This window comes from Strix aluco, unplaced genomic scaffold (genome assembly GCF_031877795.1).
Source record: "Strix aluco isolate bStrAlu1 unplaced genomic scaffold, bStrAlu1.hap1 HAP1_SCAFFOLD_85, whole genome shotgun sequence".
In the NCBI taxonomy this organism is placed as follows: domain Eukaryota; kingdom Metazoa; phylum Chordata; class Aves; order Strigiformes; family Strigidae; genus Strix; species Strix aluco.
Window position 1 is genome coordinate 524,038 of NW_027436646.1, and position 23,476 is coordinate 547,513.

General features: G+C 37.6%; 1 pseudogene; it reads right to left on the reverse strand.

The window, feature by feature from the left end:
• The window catches only part of LOC141919109 (kinesin-like protein KIF20B), a 35,881-nt pseudogene extending 13,395 nt beyond the window's left edge, over nucleotides 1–22,486 (reverse strand).
• Between the last annotated feature and the right edge of the window lie 990 nt (nucleotides 22,487–23,476).

Genomic DNA, 23,476 nt, shown 5'->3' on the forward strand with positions numbered 1-23,476 from the left:
TTATGGCCTCAGTAGACTTGAGAGCCTATGTAGATCTTAAAAAGCTCACACAGAACTAGTTTCACTACAAATATACAAAAGCAAACCATGCTTCAAATGAGAAAAAACTGTATCTATATTTATACTGTTTGTGAAGAGAATTTTTGTCAAGAACCACCACTCCTGCTTGCCCACTTTCTGATTTTATTACTGGAAAGTCTCAGGCAAGCAAAGTCACAGACAAAGTGAAAGTAGTCCCAAGCTCCTAACATCCCCCTGTACTGATTGCAGGTCCAGAAGGTCATTGCTAACTACTTCTAGATGCAAGTACAGTTTTAGATTGCACAGATTCATACAATAATTTCATATGCTTAAGAAATTACAACCTTGATACAGCCCAGTGACCAGGCAAGGTATCCACCTTGTTATTAACTATCAGTCACTCTACTTTGAAAGTGGTATGGGAGCAAAACCACTAGCATTTTGACCAAGTATTTTTACTGGAAAGATCTGGAAAGAGGCTTTTTTTGTCAACTACTGCTTGCTTCTTCTCTTCCTTCTAAAGCCTCATAGGCTTCTCCCCCCCCCCCCCTTTTTTTTTTTTTTTTTCAGAAAAGCCAAGCAACAAATCTTGTTTTTCAAAGTATGTTTTCTTAGCTTCATTAAGTAGCAATTCATTTAAGCATAGGTTACTTATTGGTGTTTTACACACAAGATGAAGTTTGAAGAAGGTGGTGGTGGTGATAGGATAGAAAGGAACAGGCACACTAACTTCCATTACGTATTACGCTTTTTCATTTTGTGACACTCCTATTCTTCCCTTTCACATTGAGATGATCTCATGTAGGCTTTGTCATGTGATAAATGAGGGGACTTTGACAAAGGCCAGCTCCCCTCAAGCGCCCACACTGTTAACACTTGACACGAGATCTGCTCTGTACTAACGACTTATGCTAGAGGACTCTGACGAGACCTCCAGTCACTTACAATTTCTGCTTGCTGCTCTACATAACATTCTCTGTCATCCGCAAATTTTCTCATTTCTCTGTTGTGATGGCTCTCAGCTTCTTTCACTTCACTCATGAGTCTCATTTTTTCCTCCAGCCAATTCTTTTTATCAGTTTGATACTTTGTCTCACTTTCCTATTTTAGTGGAACCAGAAATAAAGCCATAGGCAGAGATTAAGCAACAAAAAAAAGAAGTCTTAAAATCCAGATTACCATTAAACTCATTAATTTCAAAAAGATAACAGAAATACTAGCACAGTTTTACTCCAGCATATTCCCAAGTGCAAGTATTATATTCTCATTTGTTCCTTTCCAGTTAAAAAAATTGTTCAGCAGTTCTCAGAACTTATTATTCGGACTGGCACATCTTCAGGGAACAGACTTTTTTCCCTCTAAAAAATGCTCTGGGTAGGTCACAAACACTATTAAAGTTACACCAAAGGTAATGGCAAAAAGACCCTTTTTACTTACAAATTCCCAATCTTTTATACTTGCAGAACATGTTAAAAAACCTACTTCAAGACTGAAAGGCCAAAAATGCAGCAAAATTTGAATGGTAGAGAGAGTGTGTAACTAAGAATGTCGCTTCAATCACAGCAACTTTGCCTCCTTCTCTGCCACAATCAAACCTCTTGTCAGACATTCTCCCACATAGGACCTGAAAAGCTGCTTGAGAAAAAAGTCTACTTTCTAATCCAAGGAGAATTAAGAGGTAAATCCTTAGTCTAACAGGAAGGACTTACAGGTCACACAGCAAGCACAAGATCTTTAAACAGTCTGATTTATTTGCCCAAGCAACTGACGGGAAAAAGGCTTGAAACAATCCAACTCTTGACATCTGTTCAAGACAATTTTAAGAGGAGCCCAGCTAGAGAAGCACCGTCCATGGTAGCATAACATAGTGAAGGGTGCACTCCATTATGGAGCATCAGTGATGCTGTATATTACAAAGACACCACATCCAGACTTTGCTGCACTGATGCACGGCAGTTTTTAGAGGAGGTTTCCTTTACCAGAACTTGCCACATTGTGCCCTAGTTCTTGAAGATAGCAACACAAAAAAAATGTAGACTCCTAAATGAAAGTTATGGCTTTAAACCTAAGTATGAATTACATCACCATGTTTTACCTTCAGTTCTTTTCGCAGCTTTATTAATTCCTCATTTTCATCTATGTTTTTTTCTGTGGTTTTGCTCATCTTTTGCTGCCAGTCACTATTGCTCTGGTTATCCAGCTCTCTATATCTCTGCTTCCATGCTTCCAGTTCTAGTCAGCACACAAAATGAGGTTATATAACATAGTCTTAAATGCATATTTGACCACATTCACATCCTTCTACTAAAGTTACTTGGATTTATCAGCCATGACCACAGAGGGACAACAGAAGCCTTTAACTGTTAGAAGTTTGTTATGTACTATATAAAATTAATGCCTAAATAACACTCAGCAAATCAAAACAGAGATTTAAAGCAGCTATCACAATACATCCAAAACAATTTTGTCTCCTTGCTCCCTTTCCATGGAGAGATTACCCCAAACTAATCTGTTGGTCTCTTCTAATTTGGTTTCAATCACTTGATCTTGTTTAATATGAGTCTGTTCTTGTTCTTCTAATGTCATCCGCATATCTTCAATTATTTTTTCCTTTGCACACAGATCTGAAAATATATTTACAGATGAGCCCCCATCCTAGTTCCCACCATTCTCTCCCAAAGTGCCTTCATCACAAGTAATTTCCCCCATTTCCTGAGATCTAAAGCTCTATTAGAAAGAAATAGAGTATCTCTACTAAACTTTCCAAATCCAAAATTCTGAAGTGATTCTCATCAACTTGATTTAGGTGAGCATTTCATTGTTAATGTCAGACTAAGGCTTGTATTATACGAAAACCTAACTATTGTTCCACTGCTAAATGTTTATCAAACCTGCAAAAACTGTTATTGTGCTAGTTCATGTTTCAGGGTTTGACTTTTTCCACAATAGGCTTACTTTCAGAGCAACGTTTTCTTCCCACTTTCAATAGAGTCTCCTCACAATCCTTGAATTGGCTGCTTTCAATCAGTTCATTAGAGTTCTTTTCTGCCAATTTTCTTTTAATGGTAGTTACAGTGTTGTCCTGTGTTAAAATAAGATAAATTACTTTGAAGTTTTATAAAGTGAGCACTTAATAGGCTTAGTAATCTTTTAGATGCAAATATTTTTACAAATCTATCTGGGTAACCTGTATATGGGTTGTCAGAAGAACAAGTCAGTTACAGATCAGTTGCTTAAACAAAAAGCAGGTACACCTTCAGACAGTAATAAGCACAATGCTTTGCACTGTACAGAAAGTAGAGCAAGAGACTAGGAAACTACGAAATGCAAAAGGAGTTTACCACCTGAAGTATCCAGTGTCAAAAGAGTTGAGGAAATCCATGATTTGCTCAAAGGGCCAATGGTCAGCTCTACAAGTTCATCACTTTCTTGTCATAGTTGGTAGAGCTGGGAGTCTTAACCACCTTCAGCAAAGCCACAGATCATTTTTATCATGAAAGATCTGATGCAATTTGAAAGCCTAGTCAGTTCTGTCATACATACTTTAGACTATGTATTTGACCAAGAATAAAGTTTCTTTACTCACAAGATGACACAAGTGGCAAGCCATGCTGGTTGCCAAGGACCAATCACTCATCTAAGTAATTCATTAAAAAAAATAATGATCTATAGAACAGACTTGAGGTTTGTTGTCACATTTTAAGTTTCATCCCACACAGTCTCATAGAAACACTGGACAGAGCTAGAGCCTTTCTCTTGGAAGGAGCAGTGATAGGAAGCAGTCATCACAACTGTTACCACTCTGAGCATTAATACTATTGAAAAGCTAAGTTGCTCAGAGGCAGAGAGGGAATAGAAGATTAAGTATGGTCAAAGCTTTAAGTTCACAGTGGAAGAGAAAAATGGATCAGAGCTCTGCCTAAGTTTAACTTAAAATGTTCTCAGAACTACATTTCAGGTTACAGGGCATCAGGCTCAAAAAAACACCTAACCGCGTGTTTTGATTTTTTTTTTTTTTTAACCTGTGTACATGTAGCCAAGCCAGCCTTTTGGCATTCAGCAGCCAGCAGCAGACTAGCCAGCTGCAAATTTTATTGATCGCGTCAAAAGCAGAGATACCCTGGCCATCCACTCTTAGATCAAATGCTGCTCAATACATTCATATTATTGCTCTGCCTTAGAAAGATTGTGTGCATCATGGTAGTAGGTGGGACACACTGATTTTTGTTGCCAATTTACACAACCACTGTCCTTCTCACACTAACTTCTAACTTCAATTAAATTTGAGCTTTTGCTGCAGCAAAACCTCCTTTCCTTCCTCTTCCATTCAGGCAAAAATAAAAAAGACAGTGACATAATCCCTCTCTTCCCACAGCTGGAGTCCTCCCAGTTTGAGTGTTGTTTTTTTCTTTAGAGTGGCTCTTCATAGTCTCATCGACAGTCCTCCAATAATAACTCCAGATCACTGCTTCCAGAAATCCTATTTTCCACACACACCTCTGCACACATTTTGCCGTAACTTCAGTTGTAATGCCAACTTCGCCTGCTACCATTTCAAGAAAGTAGCAATTACTTACAGAAAATTTCAATTTTCCAAAATAGTCAAGTCCGTTATAAGCACAGATTTAATTTTTTTGTAAACAGAAAATTGAGATGTCTAAGACTTACATAGTCTTTTATGGTTTCTTCTAAACAGGATATCAAATCTTGCAGTCTCGTGATAGCATCATCTTTTTGCTCTGCGATGTCCATTAGTTCTTGAATCCTTTTATTCTGCGTATTCATTTTCTTAGAAAAGAAAGTAGTTCAGTCAATGCTAAATTCTTGAACTATACAATGCATTTAGAAGCAAGATCAGTTAAGCTAAGCTTGATATAAAAAAAAGCTAGAAACATACTACAATAGCATTTTAAGCTACTGAAATTTTGTATTAAAGCAAGTAATTTTGCACAAGTTTTTTTTGAGAAAATTACCTCAGTTGCTTCTTTAAGCTGCTCAGCAGCCTCATCCAATTTAATCATCTGCATTTCAAAGTCTGTAACAGGAAGAGAAGCCTGCATCAAATAAGTGGCTATTACATAGTTTACTCAGTAATCCATTTTTCCAGATCTTCTGGTACTTTAGTAGCTTTTGAATAGACTCATTTATTTTTGTGTTGGCTTCTACTTACAGGACACATTTCAAAAGTTCAGGTTTTTTTGAACAGAATTGGGCCCTGTAACCCGTATAAAATATAGATCATGTCAAGAGACTTCTGCTGAAATCATATTATGAGGTATTGATACTTTTATCTATGAATGTTCCACAGAATACCTGAAAACACTGCATCAGCAAAATGTGAAGTGCTGGGATCACAATATAACCATGAAATCAAGAATAAATAATGTTGACATGTTACCCCCACAATTCAGAAATCTTCAACTGACAGTTTTAAGTTTTGTCTTAAAAATGAAATAATCAAGGCCTGTGGAATTGTTCAACCCAAACATACACAAAACAATTGATTACCACCTATAGAGGTAACATACGATTTGGTTCCAAAATCCTGCTCAACTGGATTATTTCTATTTTACAGTGTCATTTCTTTTTTCTTTCACATCACACACACACCCAGCTCACCTTTGGTTTTCTGTGTCAGCTGTTCTTCAATTTTGATTAGTTCATTTGTTTTCTCTGTCAGCTTTTCTTTGGTCTGAGTTAGTTCAGTGCTAGTTTTTCCCAGTTGCTTTTCAAGCCAACCTATAGCTTCCTGTGGGTCCTCCAGAGACACAATGTATCTGTATGTTTCTTCCGCCTGCTTTTTGGTATCAACGACATCATTCTGCAGAGAATCAATAACATCCTCAAGATCAACGTAGGTGCCTGGCCCTATACCATGTTCTCCATCCTGAAAGATAATTTATATCCATTTAGAAGTAGCAAATAGTTACACAATATCCATTATTTCTACTGAAAATTTCAAAGAACCTTATGTACTCAAACATCTAAGTACAGTTAATTCTGACTTCAAAGCCATCTTGTAGGTTCACAGGCAATTTGATTGCCAGTTTCTCTCTACCTTCACACAGAATTCTCCAGCATCAAGTAACAGCTACTTTATTTTTAAAGCATTTAACGGCCCACCATCACATTCCCTTTTATACCACCACAAAAGCATCCCCTCCAAATTTAATATAAAAGCTAGCATTTTTACCCGATGAGAACACTGAATGAACACAGCAAGCAAACAGTTTTAGAAGGAATACATCTGAAATTTTCAAATATCAGTAAAAGTTTGTGAGGTCAAATAAGTTTGTGGTAACTTATCAAATTAAGCTGTACTTAAAACACTGACTTTCTTTCCTCCTTGTTTTTTTAAAAACAAAGGGTTCGAAACTCACAAGAACCAGCCTCAACTTCAGAGTTTAGTTATGCTTAAGTGTATATACAGTTATCATTGCTTCAGTTGTAGCCACAATAGCCTTAAGAGGAAAGAAGTCTCTGGGACCACTCCAGTACCATCCATATATGGGGTCTTAGAAGTCAGCTTCAAATACCTTAAACAGGCACTCAATGCAACAGTTTATAGCATAATTGCAGCTTTTCCCCCAGTTTCTTTGTACACGGTAATTCTCACTTTGTGTTGCAGAAATGCAGAAAACCCCAGATTCCTAAATGCATATCCGAGGCACAGCAACTACTCCTATTGAACATGATAAATATATCTTGCTGAGGATACAGTTAGGCAGCATGCAATTCCTTGAAACCATTCTTCTAATTCTTGAGACGTACCATCACCATAACAGGTAGTTAGTGAAAGGGATGTTATCAGGGGCATAATACCAGAGGTCCAGCTTGTTCACTGCAAGGCTTATCCTTTAGTTCATTTTCTTCATCCATGTCTTCTAGATCACCATTTACAAGTTCCTTGAAGATTTCCAGGCGTCTGTCAGAATCTTCTTGAAGCCGTTCTCGTTCATAAGAAAGGAACTCACTATAGTAGGAAAAATAAGTCAGATAAAAGCTAGCTAGTATGAGCTGCTACAAAGTTATTAGTACAGCTGCCTATAAACAAAGATGTTTTTTTCTTTATTTTGGCACAATAAAACAATACACAAAATGGTGTTGCTACACCAGAGTACGCACACTCCTGAAGAATGAGGGGGAGACATATATACACAGATATGGCTAACACTTGACTACAAGCATTTTTTCTAAGCTTCTTGAGCCAGAATACCCATCTGAAGTATCACTAAGACTGCAGTAACCAAAGAATTTGCAAGTGTCACTCTTTCTACAGACATCCTATCAAAGCTCTTCTGTTAGGGAGAGCTCTACAGGAACACTGCTGACAGATTACACACACACACACACCCCCCATGCCCCCCAAATCAAAGCCTTTCCTACACAGTATTTTTCCTGAACTCATAGTCCAAACAGAAACTGATCTATTAACAGAGGCAGTAAGTCTAGCAGAAGAGTGTGGTCTCTTATAGCCAAGAGACAGATTTAAGAAATAAATGAATGGAATTTAATTTTTTTTAATCATTAACTTTAAAAACCACTTAAAGCTAACTTACTTGAAATATATTTCCTGCTCAGCAAAATATTGGGCAAATTCCTGCATCACCTCTTCACGAATCTTTAGTTCCAGCAGTAACTTATTCTTCTTTTCAGCAATAAGTTTGTTCTTCAACTCTTCTATGAGATTCAGCAGCATCTAGAATTACCATTAGTATTAAGTTTTTCATAACGACATGGTTTCCCATAAGTGAGATTTTTCTCATTCCTCAAACACTACAACACCACTTTACCCTTCCACCTGACAAAATTTCTTCCAGTTCTTTTATTAGCTTATTCATAAACAGGAAGATTTATGAGTAGATCAGAAGATCTCTTTGGTACTAACACAGCAGTTTATAAGTTTGCACAGAGCAGGCATTTGTAAAGAACATCCATTTTATTACAAGAATTCTTGAAGTTGTCTTAAACAGGCTTAAGCTCCACAGGATTTGGCTCTTGTTTTCCAGGTGCTCATTTTTGGGACAATATTAATGAAACCTCCACAAAACAGTTTCTAGTCCTCAGTTCTCTCCTCATCTTCCCTAGAAGTGACTAAATTTGCCGTTCCTTAAGGAACAGTTTTCAGCATTTTCTTGTACACAGAATACAGAGAAACAGTCTTCTGTATTGCTAAAAGCAGGTAATACTTGCTGTGCATTGACCACAGGCTACCAAAAGGAGAGAAAGCCAAATCTGCAATTCTTACTGCCTGGTCTATATTCAGACACATTATAGAGTTTTCCCACAACAGGCATCATCACATCATGAGTAATCCCACTTTTAGTTCTTAATGCTGGATTTAGATAAAATAAGGGTGAGCAGAAAAAAAGGTGAGAGGGGGGAAAACCAGAATAATACCTTGCTTCAAGACCCCATGCTACGCTAATTCTTAACATACCTCTGGCACATACCATGTACTCTTTTTTTCCCATAATAACTTTATTATCTTCATGTTTCTGCACTGCTTCTTGTCCTGACATATGCTGTTCCTCCATCTCATTACCATCTTCAATCACATCTTCTAAGCTCCTGTCCCATAGGACAGTAACTCTTTTCCTTGAAATTGGCATTTTAATGTGACTAAGTAGTGATGATGTTGTTGATTTCTGGTCAAATGACTGATCTTGGACAAAAACAGATGTGTCCATAGCTAAAACCTACCCGGAAAACAAAGAATAAAGTCTTCAGTATTTTTTAATCCTCTACTGGCACTTCCAAGATATACCCGCTGCACTTCCCTATAGGTCTCCTGAGCACAGTACTCCCCCAGTCTATCATCTGTTCAGAGTCACTACTTCAACTGGTTTCCAGCTAGAGTATAAAGAAGTCACTTTAGAGTCTAACCCTTCTTTTGATTGCAGGAACACCAAGTTTCACTAGCTTGACAACGTACAAGAGGGTTGCCACCTCATGCACCTTCAGATTTCTGTATTTCCTATACTTTGAGTTTCTAGTTGCATTACACAAATGCCATCCAACAAATTCTGTTTGTTTTAGTGTTGTACTTAACCCATTTAGATGAGCCCACATTCTAATGGCCTGGATCTCTTGTCCTTTGAACATATTTAACTGTCAACAGAAGTTTTCCATGGTTTCCATTAAGGCTGCAGCACTGATCCCCAATACTTTTGTCTTCCAACTCCACCAGGGTTCTATCCCTGCACTTACTCCTACTCATTCTGCTTAACCTCCACCTTCCCACTGAAGCTCCTGAGGACATAAAGACAACCTTTCAAATTCTCTTTGGTGCTCAACCTACATACCTCAGGTGAGCAATATTCCACATTAAGATAGCACTAGTATATGGGGCAGCTAGACTTGCTACTAGGTGAGAGCATGCTATGACTACAGAAGAAAAATTCACCCAGATCTCATGGAATTTCTTCCAAATATAGCAAGTGTCTTGTCAGGCTGGATATTTTATGGGAATTACGGATTTTTAATAGGAAATATATGTACCAACAAAGCCTTTTTAAAAGCTTTACAAGGAAATAAAGCCTGACTAGGAGCAATCAGAAAATACGATTGCAACATGAGACAGAAAAACCCAGTCACTAAATTCATATTCTTAGGAGTGAGGGAATCTGCTCTTTAAAGGCAAATCAGAAGTACTGATCAAGATAAACTTCAACACACTTACTTTTTGTGCAATGGCCGAGAACTTTAACACATGGAGTGTTTCATCATACGTTGAAGCACATTGGCTTATGTTTACTATCATGTATACACTCCCCTTTCCACTGAAGAATCCTTGAAGGAAATGAGTTAGTTTACTTTCCCGAAAGGGTATGCGCTGCTGCGACCTTTAAAGACAAAAGAACAGATGACCAGATGTTTAATAATTTCCAGTCAGTGTAAAAGCTACCCAGCATGAAGACTTAAAAATATTTATTAAAGTAGTAGTCATTAAATAAATTAAAATTGTTTTGGACTAGATGCAGCTGTTTGTAGAGAGACCATGTGGCTGTTGTGACTGTGGCTTTAGCCATTATCTTAGATAGGCTATAGCAATATAACCAATGGGAGCACTTAAACTGAAAGTGTTCAACGTTTAGCCTTGGGCAGGTCACACAGCCTCATGCTACACCAAACTATACCCCAACCTCTCTCTTCCCTTCCACATTAATGAAGAGAACATATCTAGTTCTAGGCATGCAGTATCCAACATCAGAGATCTCTCTCACTCAGTATCCGGCCTCTGAGAATGGACAAGAGCAAGTGCCTAGGCAAGAAAATGAGCATACACCAAACACATGGAGATACTTTTCAGAACTTTCTTCCTAATCTCCCAGCAGTTTGGCACTTCCTAAAAAAAAAAAAAAAAAAAAAAAAAATCACAATTTGTGCCCTTGAATTTAACAGCTGGGGATGTAGTTTTTGATGCTTATAGGAAATTTTATGAGAATTCCTAAAACATGACTGAACGCACACTTGCCACCAAATAGGTTGCCTGCATTTTGGACACATAACAGCTATTCAGTTACATGGACAGTGCTACAGAACTCAGGAAGGCAGCGACACTCCTACCAGAGTACATAGACAGCTCACAAATAGCTTTGCTGCAGGACTGGTAGTCCAAAATAATTTTAAGAAAGTTTCTATTTCCTATTCAACTTGCAAAGGGCATGTATTAACACTTTAACAATATAGAAGAAATGCTCTGAAGCATGATCTCTTAAAATTCCAAGTTATTGGGATCAGAAGAAGTCATTCTGAATACATTAACAGCCCTCTAAGCAGCCGCTAGTTTTAATGCATCCTTCCTATCTGGAAAGAACAGGAAAATAAGACAGACTGTAAATTCACAGAACATAATCAGGAACACACACTAGCAAAGCTTCTTCATCTTAAGGTGTTACAGACTTTGAACAGGCTGTCAGGAAGAGTGCTACGGGGTAAGTGAATTTGGCAAAGCACATCCATCAGCAGACTGGGTTCATTTAACTTCTGGGACAGAAGTAGAGCTGCAAATGAGAACATGTGGAGAAAGCAGTTCCTGGACAGTTATAACCAGCTGTGACTATATATTGTACTGTTTTTTAGACAACTAGCTTCTTGTATTATTTCACTCTTATTTAGATCCCCAAGGTAGGACATAAATAGTAGGAAGGCTTTCTTTTGTCTGCATATGGTTAGCTGGATCAGGAGGAGAGTGTTAAAAGTTATGTCAGTATTTATTAAAAACCAGACAAATTTTGTCAAATGGTGCACAGTTATGATAGCACAGCAATGTTCTGCTGATGAAAAAATGTTACACTAGAAGTATAGACAGTTGAGTTAGTTCATAAGGAGTAATAAAAGGCTAAAAATTTGACACTTACTATGACACTGGTGAAAAGGGGGGTTTAAACTTATTCCAAAGTTTGATTTTTTGATAAACCAAGCTCAGAGGAGTAAAGTTAAATTGCTAAAATATACAATAGCATGCTTAAAGGAGATTAGAATTGATGATTTAAAGAGCAGAACAAGGCAAGTTTAAGATAACTTTGGTAGATCAACAAGTCTATACATCATTTCCACCAAAAACTTAGTATTAGCATTGCATATTTTAAACATTGTAGGTAATACCTAAAAGCCACAACCAGTTTGCAATTCGTACAAGGACTTACTTTGACTGTTGAGAATTCTTGAGTGCGTTAATACACTTGCCTAGAATCAGAAGAGAGGTGTTTATATTTCCACTCTCTTTCAATCTATGACCTTCATTGTGGGTCTTGGCATATCTTTCTGAACCAGCAAGATCACACAGTGACAATCTGAAAACAGATAAGGAAAACTCCCTTTATTTACCTTAGAACATGCACAAATTATTCACTTTTTAAAATGATCACTGTTTTTAGAGGAAGAATTTCTTGATCTTCATCTGCACAAACACTTCCATTCTTTTCAGTGTTGCTTTCCCAATCAAATTTTACATTACTTCCTGACAAATCTTTTCCCAACACACTTCTTATTTCCCCTCCCCCCCACACCATCCTCTTCCTTTTGAGGACTTAGACGAGTTCAGGTATATAGCAGGCTAACAGAAACTTGTGCTGAACAGAGGGGACAAGATATAGAACAGCACTGCAACCTGATGGCTGGAGATAGAGGGCCAAGTACTACATGATTGTAGAAAGTGGGGAAAAGGAGTGGGAAGTGGGTAGAAAGTGCATGAGCTTCTACCAGGAAGCACTGGGTATATAGTCAGTACCAGTACACCAACACAGAAGATAACTGACAACTTCATCACAAAAGAAGAGAGGGTCTCTGCTCTGAACTTACTCATTGACTCGGGTCACTTGTGGGGCTCCTGAATCTTCAACTTTTAGTATCTTAACTGTGAATATGCTGTGACTAAAAGGAAAAGTTTAAATCAGCAGAGAAGATAAAGTAGACTAATACCTTCAAAATATTTTTAGCCTCCACAACATCTGTTCAAAACACTGTTGAATCTGTCAACTTGTCTCAGCATATACTCTATCAGATACAAACTTTTAAAGAGATGCTGGTGTAGCCTTTATTTTGCTTTTTCCTCAGACATTTAGATGGAATAAAGCTAAGTGCTTTTGCCTGAAGGACAGTATTTGATAAATCTGTTAGCTTTTGTACAGGTTCATCTTACTGACGGATTGAATCCTTTTGACTAAAACATTGGGTCACACAGTGCTAAAGGATGCCAAACCTAGATATCTAGACCCTGTTAAAGCCTCTTCCCCTCCTAAAAGCCACAATCCATATTTTAGTTCCCCCTTCCTCCCAGACACCATCCTATGCCCAGTGTTATTCAAAAAGTTTCTCACCTTCTGCTGGAGAAAGTATTTAGCTTCGTGCTTGCGATACTCTGGTGTTTCAACCCCAGTTTTAGAAGTCTAAAAGCTTCTTTAGAATCAGAAATCTGAACCCACTGCAGACCTTTAGGAAGAACAAACACAGTAATCTTGTAAATATCATTATCAAAAAGAAAGAAGGGATTAGGGGATAACGTATGCACACCAAGAATAATACGTTTATTTGAGACAAAAACATTTTACTAAGCATGCTTCAGACAGAAATTATGTGACGACAAAATCAAGATTCTTCCTTCCATGGGAAAGGAAGGGCACATATCTCTCATCATTTCATCCTATTAGCACACAGAAATATGCTCCATCCAAATTAAGTGAGCAACCTTAGCCTCCACTCTGAAAAGCCAAAGCATAGGGTCTAATATGAGCATGAACGCCCTATGTTCATACTCATCAAGGCAGAATTCTACCTGGACAGCTTCTCTGGTTTAGCCTACGATTTTGAGGGTGCGGGGGGAAAATCACCTAGACATCTTTCAGGGCCATCAAGTTAAAAAAAAAAAAAAAAGAAAATCAGTGAAGAATTTTGTCTGCAATATGATGACTGTATATCACCTTGGTATGGGCTAGAGTAAATACCTACATCCCTACTAATGGAACTTAGAATATGAACATTATGGCCTCTGTTAAACTAGAGGTCACCAAAATTGTACTAGCAAAAATACCAGCTGTGACGAAGAAAAATAAGAAAATCATCAGCTGGTTTTCCTCAAGAACATCAGGAACAGCCTTATACCTCCAAATGTTATAAAAAGAGATTATGCTGAAGCATAGCTCAAAGCAGACTATTTCCTACTTCACACCTCTTCTAGTCTTTGAAGAAATGAAGGAGTTGGGTTTATCATCTGATTCAGCTTTTTGAATTATAATTTGGCATATAAAAGATAAAAGGAGCAGGCCAAACACCTCCAAAAAAGCCTTTAATCTAGAATTGGTGTCTTGATTTTTCAAAGAACCTATAAATCAAATAGGATTTGAAACCTGTTATTTCCATGGCCAGAAACAAACACTGAACTGTTAGAGTTCTGCTAACCCCCCGCCTCCCCCAACCCACAACAAATCACATCACAGGCTTCATTAGAGTACTGTAAAATGTAATTTGCAGTCAGACTGAACTTTCTCACATATTCTCTGAAAATACTAACAAAATAGAACTGTTGAGCCAATTATAACTATAGGTAAGAATTTGGAGTCTTTTTTAAGAAAATGGAAAAAACCAAAACACTAAAAAATTTGTCAATTGTTCTCAATATTTCTCCCATTTCAGAGAAATATCAAGTCAGTGGAGTGCACGCAGGCTTTTAAGAGTTACAGTTAACAACAGAGAGAAAACACTATTAAAGGTACAGATACTTCTGTGTATGTAGATTGTTACCTTTCAGACCCAAGGCAGACATTTCTAGTGCCACAGTGAATGCAGTTAGGAGTTTTCTAATCTAGAAATAAATATTATTACAGGAAGACTGACTTCTCAAATTACACGTTTGGCAATTTGCAATGTATTCTAATCACCTTTTACATAAGAACATCCCTTGATGTCTTGAGCAAGGCGTAGTGTTTTTCTTTTCTTGTTATTTGACATAGGAATCAGTAGATCATAAAAACATTCATTGTAAATATCACAAAATGAAACCCAAAGAGAAAATTTCACGTGATTTTTCACAGTTGTGCTAGATTGTTCTGAGCCTTTTAAGAGTTCTTCCAAATCTGTCAAGTACAAAATATTACAAGTCAGTATAGACCTTGTAAAATAAACTTTATTCAAAAAATTAATAAGTGAAAACTGATATTACAGCAGCCTTCTAAAAAGCACTTACCCCAGACAAAAATCCCTTGAAACTTTTCTCCCCTTTCTTAAATATCTGGAAGTCACATGCTTACCCTACATATTTGCCAGACACCTCATCTACCACTTCCTTTCCCACTTGCAAATTCTATCAAAAACATGCAGCTTTGTTAGAATTATTCAAGTCTCTTCAATGTCTTTAAAAGAATCAAACTGACAAGTACATATCATTCTAACATTTTAAAGCAAACCTAGTATTTAGGGAGTTTTTAAATGCTAGAATTAGGTTTATCTAATTACATACAGGGTCAGGATACCACTAGAAACCATAGCATAAGTAGTACTATTTTTCCTTGCCATAGTTTCATCTCATTGAATGTCTGTTCAGGTAAACTTCTAACCATTTTATCCTTGTGTTTTCTGGCCAGATAAATTGATCACTATCCAATTCACAGGCATATAAAAATGCCAAGCAGTCATTTTATTATTAACATAGGCCAGAAGTCAGTTGTTGACTTTAAGAAAGCTTCTTTGCCTGCTTTAATTGCAATTCTTTAATATAAAACATACCCTTACAACCAACTGGTGCTTTGCTGTTAGTGCTATCTTGATGGTCTACCTACAAAAGAGAACAGAGGCTTTAAGATACATCGTTGACAGTAGATCACCAGTTCCTTTTGTAACAGCTCCTACTAGACAGTAATACAGTGTAGTTGCAATATGCCAATACAAAGATCCTGACTAGGCATCATGTCTAGTTCAATGCACCTGTTCACTCCTATTGAAAGGATTGTTCTTACCTTAATACTCATCCCTGACACTTCCCTTACATCAGGCCCTATCACAGTACAGAGCACTTCAGCTCCCTGAGCCAGAGGAAAACTAGCCACAGAAAAATAGAGGGGTGGGACCCCACAGAGAAACAGGGTGATTTAACAGGATGATTTGCGGAACTCCAGTTGTAGTTTACACATTATTCTTAACCTGGTGAATCTAGAGAGTCTGGAAATTTTTTAGTATTGGTATTTTGCTAATTCAGGATTCCGTATCTTACGGCTTCCTAGGTCAACTCTCAGAAATAGAGGTAAATGTAGAACACTTGTTCACTTAAGAAATTAAGTGAACAACTTACTACTACATGATACAGGCTGTATCACAGTTGAAATAAAGCCCAGGTTTTAGAAAGAGAAGGAAAACTTCCTTCTGCTGAATTCTTTAAAAAAAAAAAACAAAAAAAAAAGTAAAACAAATCCCTACAGATAGAGGTTAATACACACACACTCCATTCCCACTCTTAGTTTTGGTTGTTTGGTTTTTTTAGGCACAGAACTGCAAAGAAGTGCAACTCGTCTACCAAAACCAGTATGCTTAAGAGAAGAAACATGGATTAAAAAAACAGGTGTGATTTGGGTTGGGTTTTTTTAATGTTTTGTCAAGAGCATATGTCATATAAAGCTGGGATTCCATAAAGCAATTCCTGAAATAGTTAAATATGTGTGTAATCAAAACTTTCAGGTTTAAGCTTTACGCATATAAAACACCCACCCAAACCTCTCTCTGTTGAAGTAGGTGCAAACTTTGAAAACTGTTGTTATAAGAACAATACTTCAGCTTAGAGATTTAGTGGCAAAACTACAGGGGACACATACATGATCGTTTTTTCTGAAGCCCTTAAAGACTGCTAGAGCTAGATAGAACATATGCCTGTGCTTTTGAAGTGAAGTCTTGAAGAATTCTGCTGCCACCTGCCTTCCACACTGGAGAATTCTAGTTAAGTAACTCGGATAAAAATCAAGGTAACAGATAGATTCCATCCCACAACAGCCACACCACTGTATTATAACCCAGCATACCACTAGGCAGATAATTCTTTTCACTAAAAATAAAAAATGCACTGCAATCCATTTCTAGTTCCAATTCCTAGCATATGCTCAGTTTTCTTACATTATTGCATTCATTTCAGAGTTAAAGACACCAGGAAAAAGGTATGCTTATACAAAATACAAATCCCCACAACTGTAATTGGACTAAACAGCTTTAGAGTTCCAAGCAATTCATGAAACTGAAGTGTATTTCTGGACTACTCAATAGTGAACTGTTTAAGAATAAAGTCCAGCAGAAACCTGTTTGAATTCAAATCTTTAGAAATCCAACAGCTTTATAGCTCTGCTGTTCCAAAAAACCCTTTGCTTCCTTTGAGGTTATTGGCATAGACTGGAAGAGGGGAACAACCTCAAAATCATTCATTTCTTTCAAGTATCCTGGAAGAGAGTAAATTGTTTAAAGGAGAAGACCTACTAGCATCCCCGCAGATGGCGAGACTATTTGCATTCCATCCTTATTAAGCACCAGTAACCCCAGAGGATAAATTATCAGATGCTCAAACTATAGAAAAAAACCTTAGTGTTTACATTCTATAAAGTATTCAGCCACAAGGCAGAAATTCACAGAACAGGGTTCATCAGCAATATTGCTCACTTTGCTGCTCATCTGAAGAGCTACCTGACAGCAAAGACACGTCCATACTTAAATACAGAGAGTTGCTTCCCATTGAAAAATGAACATGGTAACATTGAGCTATCTAAAGATGCATGTACTCGTCAGTACAGAAAGAAGTGCTCCCCTACCTCTTTTGTTAGGCGAAGTATTGAATTTTTAATAGCAGTTTCTTCTTTCACTTGGTCTCTAGTCAGCCTTATATAATCTCTGCACCGATGGGGTTTGAAATCCATTGCTGTGTATAGCCTCCCTTGAATACTTTTAAACAACATATCCATAGTCCTTGGCAGAATACCGATGTCATCTTCTGTCCCTGAAAGCAACATACCAAAGAAAGACCCTAATTATTACTGTGAACAAGATATACAAATAAACAAAGACAGAAAGATAAGCAACTCTAATCTCAAGGCATACATGATGGATTTGGAGGCCACTTACAGCACGAAGCAGTGGGTTTTTTATTCTCAAGGTAATAGCAATGTCATTGGTGTTCTGAAAGGTATTTGGCTTTCAGCAACAGCTCATGCTCTACCCCTTAGACAGTAAGGGGCAGAACATAAAAACTGATGGGGTGTTCTGCATAAACTTAGCCTTAAGGAAAAAAAACAAAAAACAAACCAACCACAACCAACGCACATTCAATAGAGATTTGCAGTTTTTCAATTGCATTTCATAGGCTGCCTTCACTCTCTCTCTCAAGGAAGTAATCTGCAAATACAACTGATGACTCCTCTCTCAGCTGCAGTCCTGTACTAATTCCACAGACCCTACCAAAAAAGTTCTAGAAGCCTTGTGAAGACTCACTCCTTTCCCTGTCCCAGACCCTTTCCTACCAAAGCATCCTACTTTTGCACATGAAAGGCAAAAAGGAGTCAGATAAAAGCCTCGGTGAACACTTGATCTTTCTGAATCCAGATGCAAGTTTAAAAAGGGTTCACTTAACTTTGATTTCTAAACCAGAGAGGAGAGGAAAGAGGGGAGAATGGAAGAGAAACAACTATCCTGTCTCAGACTGACAGCATTATCTTCCAGCCTCTGATAACTCCTACCGCTCCTGAGACAGATGGGCTTTCACCAGTTACAGCACTAGCTGTGTTGCCCAAGTCAGAACCTATGTAAAATCTAGCTGGCACTCAAACACCAAGCTAGGAACCAAATAACATACTAAAGTACTGTTGGATTACATTTGTTTCTCCTCATCTACTCGTAATTTTTTGTTTCTCGTAATGCCACTTGTAATTCAACCTCACATGAACAAAGTAGCAATCACTGGCAAACAACAAACAGTCCTAAAAAACTGTTGCATCTTTCACTTAAGTCCCTTGCCATTGACTGAATACAGACTGCCATGTACTGCCAGAAAGGAAAGGCTATATTGACAATACTGGGAATAACAGAAGAGGAAATCATGGCACCCCGTAGGCAACATTCTGCCCTGACAGTTCTTATCACAAGTTGATAGTTAAGTCCTAGAAAAATATAATAGCATGAAAAAGTCTGCAGAGTCTGAAAAGACATGAATCAAAAAGTCTTGAAAACCCACACAATATAGCCCAAACTAGCCAAGCATGCGGGACTGTACACTTTAGGAATTTTGGGGGGTTGTTATTTACCTATTATTTATTAGGACAGAGCATGCCATCATTGCCCCAGATTAATGATAACTGAAAATAGTGGCAGTAGTCTTTAGTTATAATCTACCTAACAGAAGATCACTTAGAAGACAATGTCACTTCAATGAAGATCAATTTCATATGGCATAAGACATATTGTCCTTCTACTACTTCTGTGTATAAAATAAGCATTATAGAATCTAGAACTGCCATTTTATTACAGGAGAAATTGTTTCCATCTAAATCAAGCCACCTTATTTGTTAAAATGTTTTGAAAAATAATTAAAGAATGACATCTTCCAACCAGAAAGGATATTGAGCTTTAACAGTACAGAAACAGTACATCAGGAGACAAGGTCTCCTAGGATATTATTGATAAACTCAGAAACTCGAGACAAGACAGAAATACTTGGAAGTACTCAAATATGTTTCAAAACATTTATGCTCTGCCTGTAATAATTGAAACGGACTCAAATACTATTCCTTATTTGGAGACAATGCATATAAGATGCATATGACCTTTATAATAATGATTAAAAAAATATGAGTCTGGACTTACACACTTTTCACATTCTGATATACAGAACACATATTTTCTTAACTCCCCCCTCCACCCTCTAGATACTTGGAGGAAAAAAGAAGTCACATACACCTGGTTGAAATTATTACAGCCTTACAAAGCAATACCACTGTATGTTTACGTAAACTCTGGCAGTGACTGTCAGTTGGCAGTTTAGTGATATTGGTTATGGAAGGAGACTTTCAAAGGCTATTTATTATTATTCAAGAGAAGCCAATGTACAGGGCCTACAGCTTAAATAAAGGAAAGAGTTATAATATTTCTGCTAGAAGTAATCCTCTCAAAAAAAAAAAAAAAAAAGGAATTTCATTCAAGAACACATTTCTACTTATACCTTGGAATGTGTAGGTTTTCCCAGCATTTGTAACGCCATATGTAAAAATAAGACGATTATATCCATCTAAGAAGTCTTGCACTGGTTGCTTCATGGTGCCTTCAAAAAATTCTTCTTGAGTTGTTTCAGGGGCAAACACCTGAGCATTACCAAGAAACATCTTTATTTTGTTTCAGCAATCATTAGAGACTTTTAAAGAATCCTTTAAATTCTGTATGTTTATAATCTTAAAGACTATTGACAGTTTAAAAATCTAGTTGGCTTGTTATTTAATAATATAAAGTTAAACAAATTTTTCCAGGAAAAGATTAAAAATTTTTAAAGACAATTCATTTACTTGTGAAAAAGTGAACTTCTGTCCAACAGTTTTTTCACTCAGTCGACTCAAAGAATATTGGGGTGGCTTCAGTATGACACTTGTTGAATCTTCAATCGAAACACAGCTCTATTAAAAGGAACCAGAAACAATGCAGGCATGAAAAGTGTATGAAAAGCTCAGCTTAGAGGAAAAAACAAACCAAAAACCCCAAGCATACATTTAAGGCATTTTCAAGCTATATAAATGTCACACCTGCAATTCATTTTCTCTCTCCAACGATGTAAATGGCCTAATATGCAGGCAAACTTGTATGTGTCCCTTAGGCTCCAAAACGTTCCTCTTAAATAAAAAAAAAATAAGGAAGTTAGAAATTTGACTAGCTTCTTTGTTGGATAGCTAGCATCTTAAGGCAGTTTTATTTTCACCAGGCTACTTTGAACAGACTTATTTGATGACAAGAGAAGCAAAAGTAATTCACTACATCAGTTTTCACAAGTGCTTAGGCCTCTGCAGAAGTTCGCTGTGATAACTTAAGAGTTCATAATCTTGCAGCATATATATATATACACACACACACGACACTAAGGCAATGAGAAATCAAGAATGAAACCCACAAAAACATTCTATGATTAAGCTGCTCCAAGACTGATGCGCCCAATAAGGTATCAATGCAGTGCCACACAACTTAGTCTAATCCTATCTATCTCCTCCAAATTAAAAACATACTAAATATGCTTTTCATCTTCTCTGTAAAATTCTGATTATTCGTATTGATGAAAAGACTAAGCTTATTAAAAAATATCCAAACAATGCAAACGTTAAAGCTTTCTTACCTGGCTTGTGTCCGAGTCTGAAGAAACCAAAGAAAAATCACCAGAGAGTTTTAAGGTCTTCCACACTTACTGGCCCTGTTCTTTGAAGTGGCTCAGCACTAGCAATATAGGATGGTCTGAAAAATTCCTCTTTATCCAAATTTGGTTCCATCCTGCGAGATAAAATAAAATCCTTCTTTTGTTTTCTGATCACATAACATAGAGCTTCTGAAGTCTCTTATATAAGACAAGCCAATTTGAAACTGATAGCTGCAGTTTCTTTAAGGAGAAAGCTTTCTTTATCCTATTCAAAATTTACACAGCAAGTTTCTGATAGCTGGGGAGAGGGTCTGCAATGGAGTTCACATCACGATGAAACAAGACCAGCCATTCTTCTTTCAATGCAAAGCAACTGTTTACGAGGGAAAAAGCCTTACACATATACCACAACCTTGCTAAAACCCATGTTTGACAAGGAAGATAGAATTAAAAAATAAAAACACCAAACAATCATATTGTTCCACATCCGTTTCTCCATCATCCCATTATTGTGTCCATTTAGAATAAAAGTTCATTGCAAGAGTAACCCAGACTTCATGGTTATCTCTGCAGGACCTGATAAATAATTGGTATTATAAATATAACACAATGTAGCTTAATGCATGACAGAGTTCAGAAAAATTCTGAAGACTAGCATATAGTTTTAGCTATTAAGGGGACACTAGAAAATTAGACCTCATGCCAGAGGGCAAGTTACAGAATTGCTTTTTAGTAACTTTTTCAGTCATTTTATAGATCAGCAATTCATCTATTAATCCAAAATTTAATGATTTTTGTGCATCTCAGAATCTGGGCAGTGAAAATTTGCTATAGAAAATGAAAGTAAATTGATTCAGTGTTGATAGTAGACAGGTAGATTTCAAAATAATCTTTAAAAAGTGCATTTTATTTCAAAATATTAGCATATTTTGTCTGCCCTTCACTCTCCAGTTGCTTTTTCCTGTGATGTTACAGACGTGGCTTGGCAGCTTTTGTTATGAATTAAGTTTAACTCATTGGGCTCACAGACTATGACAGCAACTCACTGGGCTCATAGACTATGGCAGCAAGCATTCCAGCAATTAGACATCTACCACATGGTCTCCTACAGTTTTGAAGCTTTGGACATGATGAGTCAATGGTCTAATACTACATTCCCATGTCTATGCTACAGCCACGTATATATATTTTGTCTCTAAATACTAATGGAGAACACACAGCATTCATTAAAACAGTGGACAGACCAGGGCTGGTTCAGAAAAGGCGTTGCCTATTAAGCAGTCGTAATATTTTTGTTCCGCCCAGCAAAAAACCTGAAATATGCCAGCACTTTGGTGTCAAAACATTTAACAGTTCAGCCTTCCTATCTAGCTTGTAAAAGGCAGATACAAGGCTTCATGAAGCCAGACAAACTTCACCAAGAGGCAAATGAGGTAAAGCTATACATAAACTAAGCAGCAATGTTTAGTTTAATCTACAGTTCTTATTTTTGTCAGACAACTATATGAAAACCAGGAAAAACTTGGCCTGAAATACTGACAAAGCTTGAACAAACACCAAGTTGGGAATAAGCTACTACTGGAAAGAAACATACCTGTGCTGTCCCGATCTAGAAGTCTTCCTCATCAGCTACACAAAGTCACAGGGCAAAACTCTTACCAGACCTTGACAGGAAACATAGTTGTTAGGTAACTGACAGTTTAGTTGTTTTAAATATAAGCTTATTTTAAAGTGTGATTTGTCGAGATTATGCTCTCACTCTGTGCTTTTTTACCTAAGGGGCAAAATACAAACATTAAGCTATGTATGTAAAGCTGGAATTCAAAGCATTCATATGAGCCCAGCATTCAGATAAGTCAGGTTGAACCACTAATAGCATGTAAAACACAAGATGCAAACTGTCCATCTGTCTGCACATTGTGTCATACAGCACTGTAATTACCTTAGATGTTCTGGGGTAAACAGGTATACTGCCCGGCTGTAGCCTCTAAAATGTACTTGTATACTGGGATACGTTATTGTAATTCTGCTTATCCTGACAACAGAGTTTAGAGCTGCAGACACCTTAAGAGAAGGGTATCCAGAATGGCACACAAAGCAAAACCTGGTCACGGTACACACACAACCTGTAGCACTGTCAGACAGCACAAGGGTTGAAAAGGCTCCAAACCTCACAGCTGGCAGCTTATAAAGAAACATAACGCATCCGTACTTACACTTTAAAAAATTTAAAAGAAAAGTTTTCCTCCGCAATTACCAATCTCTCACTGCAAGGCTTCACAGTGTTTTCCCGTTCTTACGGGACACTGCCGCATGGCCTGGTCATAGCCCTGGACGCTACCCGTGACTTGCACGCCCCTCAGCAGTACCTAAAAGTTTTCACACACACATCCCCCGCTCCACAAGTTTTCACCCACCGTAGTGCCAGGGGAGAAGCGAGGGGAAGAGGCCTCAGCACCGCCCGCCACGCAGACCCCTCAGCACCGCCCGCCACGCAGACCCCCCAGCACCGCTTCCCAGCTCCGCGACCCCGAGGTCGAAACCGCCGCCTCCTTCCCTCCTCTAGCGAGCGGCCGGCAGCCCGACAGCCCCACAACCCCTTAC